This window comes from Accipiter gentilis, chromosome 29, assembly GCF_929443795.1.
Source record: "Accipiter gentilis chromosome 29, bAccGen1.1, whole genome shotgun sequence".
Classification (NCBI taxonomy): Eukaryota; Metazoa; Chordata; class Aves; order Accipitriformes; family Accipitridae; genus Astur; species Astur gentilis.
In genome coordinates, this window is record NC_064908.1 from 1228271 (window position 1) to 1241571 (window position 13301).

General features: G+C 47.4%; 1 protein-coding gene across 9 annotated transcripts in view; it reads left to right on the top strand.

Annotated features, from left to right (window-relative positions):
• The first annotated feature begins 323 nt into the window (after positions 1 to 323).
• The window catches only part of KCND3 (potassium voltage-gated channel subfamily D member 3), a 139019-nt gene continuing 126041 nt past the window's right edge, over positions 324 to 13301 (top strand). For 2 of the 9 annotated variants that reach the window (XM_049831904.1, XM_049831910.1), the window contains exon 1: positions 10097 to 10241. The gene's annotated coding sequence lies outside the window, so the exon portion shown is untranslated. The other 7 variants (XM_049831903.1, XM_049831912.1, XM_049831907.1 and 4 more) reach the window with 5 other exon arrangements.

Genomic DNA, 13301 nt, shown 5'->3' on the forward strand with positions numbered 1-13301 from the left:
CAACCAAGTCCCCCTCAGCCATTCCCATGAGATCAGCTTCCCATAGGGACTCCTGAAAATAAGCAGTCATGGGAGTTCAGCTAGCAGATTTACCAGTTCCTTTGCCTGCACGTTTGAGCGCTTTAGATGATTTATCTGCTCAGAAAAGGATTACTTTTGAGCCTCCCTTTGCCAAAAAATGTAAGCCTTATCAAATGGAAATCAGAATCTATTCTTCGGATCAGCAGCCTGGATCAAAGCTGAGGTGGAAAGGAGGTCACATAAAACGCAGACACTTTCATGAATATTTGCCTTGCTTTTCTTTAAGCTTTACATCTGAAGGTCTGATCTTGAACACGCCGAGTGCCTTCACACGGTGCTGCATGCTTCCAACTCCTAACACAGTCAGTAACACAGCCGGGGGAATAAGGTACAGTTTTATTTGGCTTCTATAGTATATTAGATTGCAAAATACTGAAAAGTTCTGTTTCCTTTCTTTCTGCTGGTGTTTATAATAGCAATAAAGGAATCGTGAGATCCAAATTCCTAGTTATCTGTGTCACTTCTAACCCAGGAGAGTTTAGCCCTGTTCCTCAGCTACCTTCATCATGCAGATGAAGGTAGTATTCCAGGCGGTAGAACTTTGCAACAAATAAACAAAATGTGGAAAAGGTTCTTCAACATTTTGAATACTGAGAAAAAGGGGAATTTTATATGCCTTCATTTCTGCCATCAGCAGAAATAAAGAGCTGCTTCTCTCTCAACTGGCTGTTCTGAGAAACCGGGCAATGACTGCAAACTCAGTTATCCAAATAAGAAGTGGCATAAAATTGTGAGGTTTCATCAATACCAAAGCAATCATTTGGATTGAACTCTATTTGAATGCTATTACATAGATTTATTGCTTGCCATTTAAACATTTCCTATGTTCCTATTCAAGCTGGCTTGTATTATGCCCTGCTACATCATTCTAGAGTGTGCTACTTTTTGCATGTTATTCCTTGCACAGAGAAATACTACACAGTGTTAGAAGATGCATTATCTAAGCATTCAGCTACAACGATGAATGTTATCTTATCCAATTTAAAAAAGGGAGTTAGCATAACTCATTCCTGGGTGAACAATATGAATTTTCATTCTAGAAGGCTTCCTGGTCAGAGACACGTGCACAGTGATTTTGAAAAACCAAATTCTTTTTTTTATTTGCCAGCTTGTCACCCAATACAAAATCAGAATTACTAATCAGTTTGACGCTGAATTTTGCTATGAGCAAAACCTGTCATATTTAAAAAGATGTGCTGATGTGTCTTGATTAACCTCACCCCTGCCTGTAATAGAAGTAAAATTGTGTTCAACACCAATAAAAAGTTTGCATATTTGGTGATATTACACATTTTCCTAGTAGAGATAAAAAGCCCAACAGTTGTTATCTTTTTACACTGCAAAGCAAGTGGGATCATGTTTCCAACACCTGCACAATCTTCAGGCAGTTTATCACTTTGACAAGTCAAGTGAGGATTAGTGCTGGGGAAAAGCACCGCTCCGCTCAGGCTTTGTTTTCCAGCTGGAGACGACCGCCAACACCCAACTCAGGGGCCATTCTCGTAGGCTATGAAGTATATAGCCAGATGGGACGTTGGTAACAAACCAGAAAACCGACAGACAGGCAAGGTCTGCTTTCTTTCAGAAGCTGAGGGTCTTACAAAGTAGAAGCAGCGTCCTGGCAAAATGCCTGAATATTCCAAAAACCCCTTTAATGAGCTGATCTTCCAGCCTGTTAAGAAGCAAGATCTCCCTCATGTGTGCGTGCTCCAAGAGCAAGAGAACCTCCTGCTCAGAGAGATGTTTGCATAAATATCCCCTTTGAGCTTCTTGAGAAGCTTAGATGAGAGATTTTCCATTTGTGAAGAACTTCACTTAAGACTGGACTATCCAAAAATACTAACTGAATTTACTTTCAAGCTCTCAGCTACTGCTTCTGCTGTGAGCAACTTTAAGTTAATGCATTAACAAAAGCCCTCTTTCTATATCAAAGGTCTGTACTGAGGATTAAGATCTGAATTCCAGGTTAGCCCTTAATGACACACATACACACACAGAAAACCTTCCCTTTAGCTAGATGACTACATCCTGCTATAGCAAGACAGAAATAATGATCTTACTGGATTCAATAATTAAAAAAAAAGTCAGATTAAGCTTTAATTCTAGTTACAGAATTTGTCTGCAGGTAAAGTTACTTTTAATCTGTTCCAAGATAAAAGAGTAAATCTACTGCCTACTAGCATTCTCATATATACAGAGAGGGTTGGTATGATAAATGAGTTCGGGGCTAGAATCCATCTCTGCTTTTTTTTCCTCTCAGCAATGAGTTGGGAACCATCCCCTCCCAACCATTAGGAAACAGTCTGAAAAAACTGTCCCTGTCTGGAGGTCCAAGCTCACTATGCTCACAGCTAAGACCGCCTTCGCTACAGCAAGCCTGCCATATAGCTCTGGGCGCACAAGCCAGCCCCAGCACCTGCTGCTGAGGGGCTCCTCCAGACCCTTCATATCCTTCTAGCACAGACCAGGGCCACTACCCAACAAGTGACAGAGAAATAACAGTCCTCACCTCGTTTACACACATTAAGCCTTCAGAGTTTCACTGCTGGGCTCAGTCCTCGTCCACTCCAGGTGGACAGAGACTGAGGTGGCTCAAAACCCGCAGCAGCTCTGTTCTCGCTGGCTGCAATGGTGGATTTTACCCAGCTTGTACCTGGACAAGCCTTACCGCAGCACTGGAGGTCGGACGTTATTTCTAGTAAGGGCCTCTAACACTGCATTTCTCTACAAGCAGACCAGTAGCACGGCTCCAGGTCTACTGGAGGACCTCTGGATCTCTGCCCTGGCTTGAGAGGAGGGCGGGCACGTACAGGGGCAAAGTGGGGCCAGTTCCAAAGAGGACAAGGCTTGCTGCAGAAAGCCTTCATCTCCTCTTCAGGGATTTTTTCAGCTATTTTTATCTTCAATCTGATAATTAAGCAGCAGGAAAAAAAAGGCTTACAAGAAGAGGGCCTTTGATTTTTATTTTCAACATTTTGTCTGTCTCATTAAAAGTTCCATGAGGGAGGAAAGAGCCACCTCTCCAGCAATGCCATCGTCATAGAAACGGAAATTCACCCTTGTACAAGTCACGGCTAAAGGGCTGCATGAAGCCACCAGGCTTTGGAAGGAAAGGCAACACCCCCTCCACTCCCCCCCCCCCCCCCCCAAAAAAAAAAAATCAAATTCACAGGGTCAGAGGTCTTGAGCCATACTTAGGAAGGGGGGGAGAATGAGGAATGACAGCTCAGCTCTGCTCTCCAGGAGACACCAGCAGCCCTTCTCCAAAACCACACTTGTGCCACCCTCCGGCTGTGCACGCGGGGAGGGTTCACCTGCTCCGACCCGTACTCACGCGCCTCAAAGCCACCCGAGCAAGTTGCATGAGGAGAAGCCGCCAGCAGACAGGACCTCCCTGTGCACCAAGGGGAGCAAAGCAATCCCACAGCAGGAGCCCAGCACGGCTTCGCCAGCAGAGAGGAGCCTTTCACCCACCCTCTCCAGAGCCCCGAGAGCCGTGGGGGTGAGCAAGCACCTCCTTCCCCCACCCTAATCAAGAGGTTAGCCGTGGCTGCTATCCTGGCTCTGCTGTGTATTTCCAAATGTGCTTCATCAAGCCCCAAATGGAAAACAAACATAGGCTTCCTTCCAGAAAAGGGAATTCACTGGGGAGACAGAGTTTGCATCTAGAAAAAGAGCAATTGCCTCCCACAGCAAGAAGATACAAGAAGTGGATCCAAGAAAAAGCGGCAGCAAAGTCCTTACTACAAGCTCTTTCCAGGAGCCCCTGGCTCTTCCCTCTCTCCCATGTCCTTGCGCAGCTGCCCCATCAGCAATGGGCATCCCACCACAGCCCCGGGTGCCTTTCAGGAGACAAAACTCCAAGCCAGCCGCTTGGGAGAGCACAGGAGCCACGGGCTGCATGGGGCCCCTTCTCTTGACCGCTTCTATACTTTCTCTTACCCACAAGTAGTTTAATCTATTTTGTCTCTTATTCCAAAGACATCCAAAGCTCTCCAAGCATGGCAGCAGCAGTATGTAAATTTCTGTAGAGATTTGAAATTGGGGACTAACCTTATAGGTGCAGGTCCATGACCGGCAGCCACCAGGGTGACGGACGAGCGTGGTGCTGGGCACAGGTCGGCGAGGGACAGCAGGTCCTTACGGCGTGAGCCAGAAGCAAGCCACAGCTCTGCAAATCTAATATGCCACATGGGCACCATAATCTAATTAGTTCTTTGTCCTGCCTGTCTGGGCCATGGGTGCCCAGAACTCACTGCCCGGGTCCAGAGGGACCTCTGCCACAAGGGTGGGAAAGCTCCTTCCTTGGACATAGGGACACCCGGAGAAACAACCTCAGAGCTTGCAGGGAGAAGCTGGCAGCCTCAGCCTTTTATTATCTCCCTTCCCTGCCCAGGCCACACTGATTGATGCTGTAACATAACGAACTCACGTGGTGAATAGCTTATAGCAGGCAGGTGAGCTTAAAGAAAACAAACAAAAAAACCAAACCCAAACAGAAAAAGAAAAAAAAAGCAAGGCTCCTGGTTCTTACCGGCCAGCCCTGTCATGCTCTTGAGGTACACCTGTGTAAACCACTAACACCTGGGAGCAGCTGGCTTCTACTCCAGTTTGCCCAAAACCAAGTAATCAAAGTGCAGGCCTTGGGTGGAGCAGACCCCATTGCTTTTGATGCAACCATATACCCTATATACTGGTCAGCCGAACAAGGACAATCTCTCTCCCAAATTTCTCCTCCCTGCCCCTGTATCTAATAATAATAAAAAGGAATCATGATAGTACAGGATTCATTCCCCAGACAATAGCTAGGCAGGCTGTATATTGCTTTACGGCTGTTGACTTGATTTAAAATGCACTCTTAAAACTGAAAGAACAACTCCTTAAATTTGCAGTAAATGTATAGTTCCACAGATCTGATTTACTGGTTATGAGCCACTGAAAAACTGCAATTGCAATTTATTGTATTGTTGACTCTATCAGCGAAACCTTCAGCATCACTGTAGCTCTGGTAACCATTCCAAACCCAATAATTTAACATTAATCATTTATTTCAGGTTGGTTTGGGGGTTGGGGTTTTTTTGCTTTTTTTTAATTGGTCTCTCAACTTCCAGGAGATAATGATGATTCCTTTGATGGCGACTGGTTAACCCAATGTCTGTGAGATCAAAGGAGCGCAGTTGGCTTGTGCTTTGCTCAGTTCAGAGCTTTTTAGCCTTGGTTGACTCATAATTGCAAGAATTCCCAACTGGCTGGAGGCAGATCATTGCAAAAGAAAGTTGCTGCAGAGCAGTCAGATAAAGAACGATGTGTAAAGTCCTGCCTGGACTGTAAGACACTAAAGCATTAGCAGTAAAGAGTACAGCAAAGCAGCAAAGAACTGATATGCTTTTACAGAGCTTCTAGCTTTAAGCCAATTGTCCTAATTTCCCTCTCATTGGCATTGCTCTGTTCTAACTCTCTTGTCTTCGGTGCATCTATCACTCATTTACGCAGGACAAGCAAGAGGCACATCAGGCCTGTTATACTGATGGTACAGCAGTATTAGCAAAAAAATGCTTCAAATTCAGGATGGCGAAACTAGACTTCTCTGGCACTGTTCTCTTCAAGGCATAAATAAAGGCAAATCACAGGCAGTACTGTCTCACAAGCAGACATGGAATACCCAGGCACACTAATTTACTTCTCTGCTAACTGATCTAGCAGCATTGCCTTCTTGCAGCTAACGCATCTCTCTACCTGCTCCCGAACAGCCCTGCGTCCTCAGCTCACTCCAGCTTTGTTTTCCACTTTGCCCTTCCCTACCTGCCTTGTGCAACATGCCCGGTCTCATCTGTAATCAGGACTGTTAACACGATACTCTCATTAGTTAAACGTTTGGATGTTGATAACGTGGAATATGGCCAATTAAGCACAATCCCTGATGAGCTGTTGCAGTGAGTAGCATTGCAAACCGGCGTTGTTATTTTACTCACCCTGTGAAAAGATACTGGAAGAGCGAGCCATGGTATGCACCGGGGAGAGACAGGGGACAGTGGACAATAAATCAAAGCCCTGATTCAGTGTCACTACTGTCTTTCAAGGGTCTTTTCCCTCTACTATCACGTGTGATCTTTTCTTGATTCATTAAAGGCAGCTGAGCAGAAAATTTTGCAGCTGCTGGCTAGCTAGCAGAGCTGCTGGACACCATCCACGGCTCTTTCCTCTTCCCTTTTGGAAAGACGTGGCAGAATGCAGCTGCCTGTGAGGCTTTATTTTGGGTTGGAAAATCTCCAAATGTAGAGGGGGGGGGGTGGAACTGAACACGCTGTAAATCGGAGATGGCCTTGAACCAACCCCCGTGGTGTCCAAGTACCAACAGGCAGTGGAAGATTGCAGACCAGACAGGGATACGGACTTCCCATCACAGACCGACGTCTCGGACGGACGGATGGGTCTGAGAACCGCACAAGGATGCAAACAGTACCCCTGTAAATTCTGCAGTGTTCCCCAAAGTGGAGCTAATACAACCTCCAGTCATCCTAAATAAATTCCCCAACCCTTAACATCTCCCTGTACAGAACTTTCTTCAAAAGGTGCTTGAAAACGAGTCACTTTTCCCTTCAGGATTTTTTTAAGCCATTAACAAGATACCCTTAAAATCTCCTGAGGGATGCTGAGAGAATTTGGGGTTTCCTTTTCTACAAATCTCCGTAAAATGTTTCACATACTGGTTTTGCAAAAACACTAAAGCAGAACTGTGTTATGAAAGACCATTTATTATGGACGCTTTCCTGACTTAATAGTCTAGTTTTCCTTATAAGAAAGCCTGCAAAATTTTGATCCAAATCCAATTTTTGGCAGTTTTTTCTGTGTCAAAATAAATGTTTCACCAGAAGTGTGCTGATAAAAGAAAATTTAGATTACCCCTAGTGAAGACCATTTCTGCCCCTAAAGTAGACACTGTGGTTTCCAGTGATAAACTATATACATGAGATAGACGTACGAGTGAGCAAGATACTTGAACTCCTTATTTTGCCATGCCTGTGGCACGAAGGCGTCTTAATTCAAGAAAGTGGTAGATAATTTTTATTGGATTTATAGGACGAGATAGAAAGTGCCTTGTGCCTTCTTTCATTTATTCATTTTTAGGACTACCTGTTCTGTGCATTTGTGTACCGTGATAAGAAGCCCAAGAGAAATCCTGGAGGGTGGATAGTTGGAGAGATGGATGGATAAAGTTTTGGAGAAATGCCCTATCAGTTTGCTTTACTATGCCGGAGTGATGGGTAGATAGATCAACAAACACGTAACCAGATTGCTCTCACTCCTTATACTTTTGTACAACTTAGTCCTTCAGGAACCATATAGCCATTTATAAATATTTATACATTCTGATAATATACTTTTTGTCAGTAAATATTATTATATTCTTTTTTTAGGTGGAAACTAGGAACACAGAGCTTAAGAGACTTAGACAAGGTCTGCAAGTTTTCGAAAGAAGCAGAGATATATTCCAGCAGCTGTGTTTTCCAGGCTGTTTCAATCACTAGACCACATATATAATTTTAAGGTTACAAAGACTGACTCTTTCGCATAATCATATTAATGATCTTTCTTTAATCTATGCAGGCATTTTCACAAGCTTGGATCCAAAGCAAGGAAACTGTTGGCACAATCTATAGGACATAATCAGACTACAAAGCTACAATGTTATGGCAAGCTGTAATTTCAAGCAACCAAGCTAGCTTTATTACTGCAACTGTCATTACAGAATGCTTATGCAGCATGTCCACGAAGTCAATGGGATATTTAGATGCAGAATTAATGCAGGATAGCGCCCAGTGTAAAGAACAAACACAATAAATAAAGTACACTGTAGAGGCATAGGATATAAATACAGAAGAAAATGGCAGAGAAAAAAAAAATCAAGTTAACTATATTTAATATTTATATTTAACCACACATATTTTATTCCAATTGTTTCTCTGCCTATGTGGCTTGTTTTAACACTGGCAGGTTCTACTTTTCAGTACTAGAAAGACAAAAAGTTATTCCAAAAGTTTTAATAAAACCTGTAATTGGTGCAGTAGAACCTAGGGAGATATTCCCAGAAAGACAGAGAAAGGGAAAGGCAGAAAGAAAGAGCAAAAGAGGGAAAGACAGCGAGTTAAAGAGCGAAGAAGAGAGACCAAAGAAACAAGGAAAAAGATAAATAAAAAGAGAGAGAAGAAGGAATATTTTCACATCAGACTATCTGCAGCTAGCTTGCTTCTGACTTTCATACTCTATTTAAAAATACAAAATTGGGAGCATTGAAAAAGAGTTCCCAAATTAGCTTTTTAATAGAGATAGGAAGTTAAAAGGGGGCCGAGTCATGGGGGAAAAGCTATTCAGAACCACAGCCAGGCCAGAGCCAGCAAAGAGTGAGGCCAGAGCACGCCCGAGTGAGAGAAGAGTCCGTAAGTTTTATGAAGTGGTGACATTGTAAATCACAGAAAAATCTCTTATACCAGTAAAAGCCAAATGACATTTCTGGTCTTGCTTTCTTCTGAGCATCTGCAAGAGGAAAAGAGCAAGAGGAGACAGAGGAAGTCTTAGAAAAAGGAAAGCAGTTCTGAAGACATCTAATCAGGATGGGTTCTGGATGCTTTGGTTTGCTTAAATTCAGGCGGCCACTGAAAGTTTCTCACGGAAGTTTTAGGATTCACTTTGCACACCACTGTTCATGTGTCCAGCATGCAACTATCGGTATCCGTGTTCTAAAGAGTATAATACATCGCGTTTGCGTAACCTCAACAACTAGTCTGCAGACACGGTTATGCAGCTTACAAACATTATTGGGGGAAATTGTTCTGGGGGAGGGTTACCCAGGACCTGACCTTGAGAAATTAGGATTATTTTTTAATAATTGCATTGAATTATCAGGGGTTGGACAATGTTGGGACGCTGAACTGGATCGATCAGGGTTCTGGTATCAGAGTTTCCAGATTACCTTTTCCAAAGCAGACCACCTGAGTCTTGAAGTGTTTGAGGATTTGGAGGGGTTTTTCTAATTTTTTTTTTTTTTTTTTTTTTAAATAAGGCCTTGCTCTCAGAGCTCTCAGCAGAAAGTCGTCTTATACCGCAGGCACGCAAAACCACCTGGAAAACGGACCCTGGCTGGCGATGGCTCTGCGGACTCCCCGTTGCCCCTACCTCAAACCAGCAGAGGCACACCAGCTCCGCGCCCCCCCCCCCCCCCCCCGCCCGCCCCAGCCCTCCCCTTTCATTCCTCTCGCTCGACGCGACACCCCCGGAGCAGCACCCGCGGGGGTCGCCCCCGCATCGCCTCGCAGCCGCCCCGAGCGGGGGGTCCCGCTCCCCGCCGGCCGCCTCCCGCTGCCGAACGCCGGCAGCTCGCTCCGGGTGACACCTGCCGGCGGCTCGGAGGGAGGGAGGGAGGGAGGGAGGGGACGGCGGGGAGGGACGGAGCGGAGCGGAGCGGAGCGGGGCGGAGGGCAGCGGAGGGGAGGCGGACCGTCTGCGGGGGGAGCCCCCCGGCCCCCCCCGGCCCGGCCCGGCCCCGCTGCTGCTGCTGCGCCCCCGCGCCCGGCCGCCCCTCCCCGCGGAGCTGTCCGCCGCGGCGGTGCTGATCGCCGCCGCCGTTCCGCTCCGCTCCGCGCCCGCGCACTCCGCTCCGCGCCGCTCCGCGCCGCTCCGCCGGCAGCCGCATGGCAGCGGAGGCGCTGGGCTGGCGGCCGCGGCCGGCAGCGCCGGGCGGGCGGGGCGAGGCGGCGGGGCCGGCGCGCCCTGCGGAGGTGAGCGGGGGGAGGGGGGCGCCGGGATGGGCCGGGGGGGGGGGGACGGGACGGACGGGGACACGGGGGGGACACGGACACCGGGCGCGGGGAGCGGGAGGCGGGGGGGGGGGGGTCACCTGCGGGCGGGGAGGAGGCAGCCGGCGGGGGGCGGCGAGGGGCAGGAGCCGCGTCCCCCCCCGGCTCGCCGCCGCCCCCGCGCCCTGCTCGCCCTCGCCCCCGCTCCGCGCTCTCTCTCTCACGCCCCTCGCCTCTCCCGCTTCTCGTCCCCTCCCTCGGGCCCGTCTGGCGGCCCCGCAGGCTCCCGGCGATAGATGAAAGTGTAGTCCCGAGCCGTGGAAGGACGCGAGGCAATGGCGAGGCAGCCGAGCTCCCGTCTTTCATGTAGGTATTTTGTCTTACTTTATGGAAGTCGCTAACTATCGCTGCGGCGCATCAGTCGCTGCCGGCAGCTGCCCGGCAGAGCAGGGCAAGACCGGTTTGCTCGGATTTGGGCGTATAGTTATTTACTTAACGGAGATTCGGCGGCAAACAGATAAACGAGCAAGGATGCCGGGGCTCTGAGCGTGCGGAGTCCAACTTCTGACCGCGGATGGAAGGGGGATGCTGAGGTGGTGCCGAGACTGGACTGGTAAGAGCTGCCGTGGAGCAGGGCAAGCGAGAACGGCAGGACGAGGGGGAAAGGGGACAGGTGGTGGGAAGGAAGAGGGGAGGAGGAGAGAGCCAAAGATCGGTTTGAGCCTGAATTCTGTAATTTTCTTCCTCGGTGTAGCCTCCTGCCCTGGCTAAGGTGTTGGTTGTAGGTTTGCGATGCTGGAGGAGGAATAGCTCATTTTCTTGTCCGGGAGAAGGGACCTCTCCTGCACGGTCCCCGCCTGCCCGAGAGTCAGGGACACACGGGGAGCTGCGGGAGGGACCGGTGAAGTTCATCCCATACTTTTCCCCCCTTTATCCCCCCCCCCCCCCCCCCCCCCCCGCCACTGCTGGCACATTAGCATGCAGGGTAGGCTCTGGGGTGTATTTAACGACTCCATTTGCCGGTGCCTCTGCTAGCTCACATCGCCTTTCTTCAGTCTCGCTTCACTGCCTGCCTCCCTGGGACCGGCTGGGTCCATCTCCCTGCTGCGTCCAGGCGAGCGGACTCTCCGGGACCCGGGTGCCGTCCCCAGCTGCGTCAGGCAGCGAGAGCAAAGCTCCGAGCGGTGCTGGAAGGGGAGGGGGCCAAACGAAGCAAGCTCAGGCGAGAGAGGCAGGGAGAGACTCCGTCTCGGCAGTAATGAGGGAGAAGCTGTTTAGTCATCTCTCTATATATACTTTCACAATGATGATCACATTTACTGATTGCTTCTGACTGCATTTAGAGAGGGAGTCAAGAGGCAGGCAGCACAGTTCACCTTTTATCCGGAGGAGTGACTGCTCCCCCTTCCTTCCAGTTCCCCAGATGTAGCCCTACTTTTGGGCGCTGAGAGTGTCTTTCCTTGCCAGGTAAGGCATCGCTGCGAGCCGGCAAGATGGGGCTCTCTGGGCTGACTGGGATGGAGGGGAGAAGTTTGCATGCATTTATCCTAAGCCTGTTGCTTTTGCTCCTAAATCTCTCCAACGGACTGAGAGAGTGAATGTTTTGCAGAAAGTTTTATTATCTGATGTGATTGCGAAGGGAAAGGAGTATGTGACTGACAGAGGATATCGAAGCTTTGGCTGACATATTTTGCTTTAAAGCAAATAGCTCTCTGCTGTCTGAGCCTGACCCAACAAGGACAGGAAAGGAGAGAACGAATGATCTCAAGGCTCTTCACTCTCATTAGCAGTGTCTCATCAAGAAACTAACAGTATGTTTATCAGTTGCATTTTAAATCATCCCTGCCTGGTTCTAGAAAGGGAAACACTATGAGATTTTTGTTTTGTTTCTGCTTTCGTGAGACTACGAAGAGACGTTTATTAAGTATGGCATTGCCAGCGGGAGCTAATGTGGTAAGAATCCATTGTTCATTTCTTGACCCTTTAGGTGAATAGAAATAACTGTTCTCTAAAGTTTTCCTCCAGAGCTTTACTGACCTAGCCGTGCCTCTCAGGTTTTTGTTTGAAACTGGGATGAAACTGTGGTGCCCACGACGCGGCTGGAGCGCAGAGGACCTGCGGGAGCCAGCGGTGGTCGGGGAGGGACTCAGATGGGGTCGGGAGCCCTGGGAGGGGGACAGGGGACTCGGGCCACAGGCTTTTCTATCAAATTTGCTTGCACCGTTTCACTGTCCTCATAATTATCTAAAGAAAACAGATTCTGTTCTCTATAGATGCTGACTTTTTTAAATCAGAAGGGGGCAAATTATTTTATTTCGTGTACCAGGTCTTCTAAATGTCATCAGCAAGTTACTAATCTTTTGTTAACTAGTTCCTTTGAAATTACATGCAGAAATGGCAGTAATTGAAATGAGGAATACGTCTATAGCTAAACATATGCTTGTTAGGACTAAAGTGTGTCTGTTGGCTATGTGAGCTGAAGAGACTGTCGACTGTACAGTAGATTTTGAGCCTGGCCAATTGCTTTCTGGCCTAAAAAGACTAGTTAGCAGTTACCTAACCCCAGGCATGCAGAAAAGGAGGATTCTTTCTACATTCTGTAGATAAACAAGTTACTTCATATTTTTTACTCGGCTTAGTTTGCGCAGCTCTGAATTACAAATCCAGTTCTATCTCTCTTAATTTTCTGTCTCTTACTTTGGGGAGGGGTGGAGTTCCAAGGACTCATGGACAAGAACAAGCAAAACCTCTGCGATAGGGGATTTCATTACTCTTTTCCCTCTCAGTCTTTCAGACAATTTATAGCTGAAAAAGACTCCTTTTTGTGTATTTTGAGGATCAAATGGGACAGACTTAATGTAACTTTATAAATTAACCTGGGTGCACTACATTTTCTTAACCAGCTGCATCTCTTGGTCACAGAGAAATAGGAACTAAACTTTCACAGAAGAATACCCCTCTCTTTCTCTTTTGTTTTCATCTCCTGTCCATTTCAAAGCTGAGATATTTATAGCTTCCCCACATACACTGCCAGCATGGAAGGACCCATTTTATCTTTAAAAATTGATTTAAAAATGTGTAAGTCACTTATGAGTTACCAGTGCTTTATTAGAACAATTATATGTGAAGTATTTATAGTGCCTCAGCAGCTAATGTAGGTAACCTGGAATTTACAACCAAAGTTATAAAAGTACAGAAGAGATTTCTAACGAGGTTCCCCTGAGAAATTAGGGGAGATGAGGATCCAGTGTACTGTAGCTGGTCAGGTCACCGTACATCGCCAATCAGTCCTGGTAGAATGACTGTGGTGGTGCCGCTAATTGAAATTAAAAAGCAGAGAAGACAGTTTACCAGCAGGGAAAACAGGAATGGGGTGCATTATCTTGGTCTCTTGGTTATTTGCCTGTATATATTTGGTGATTAATG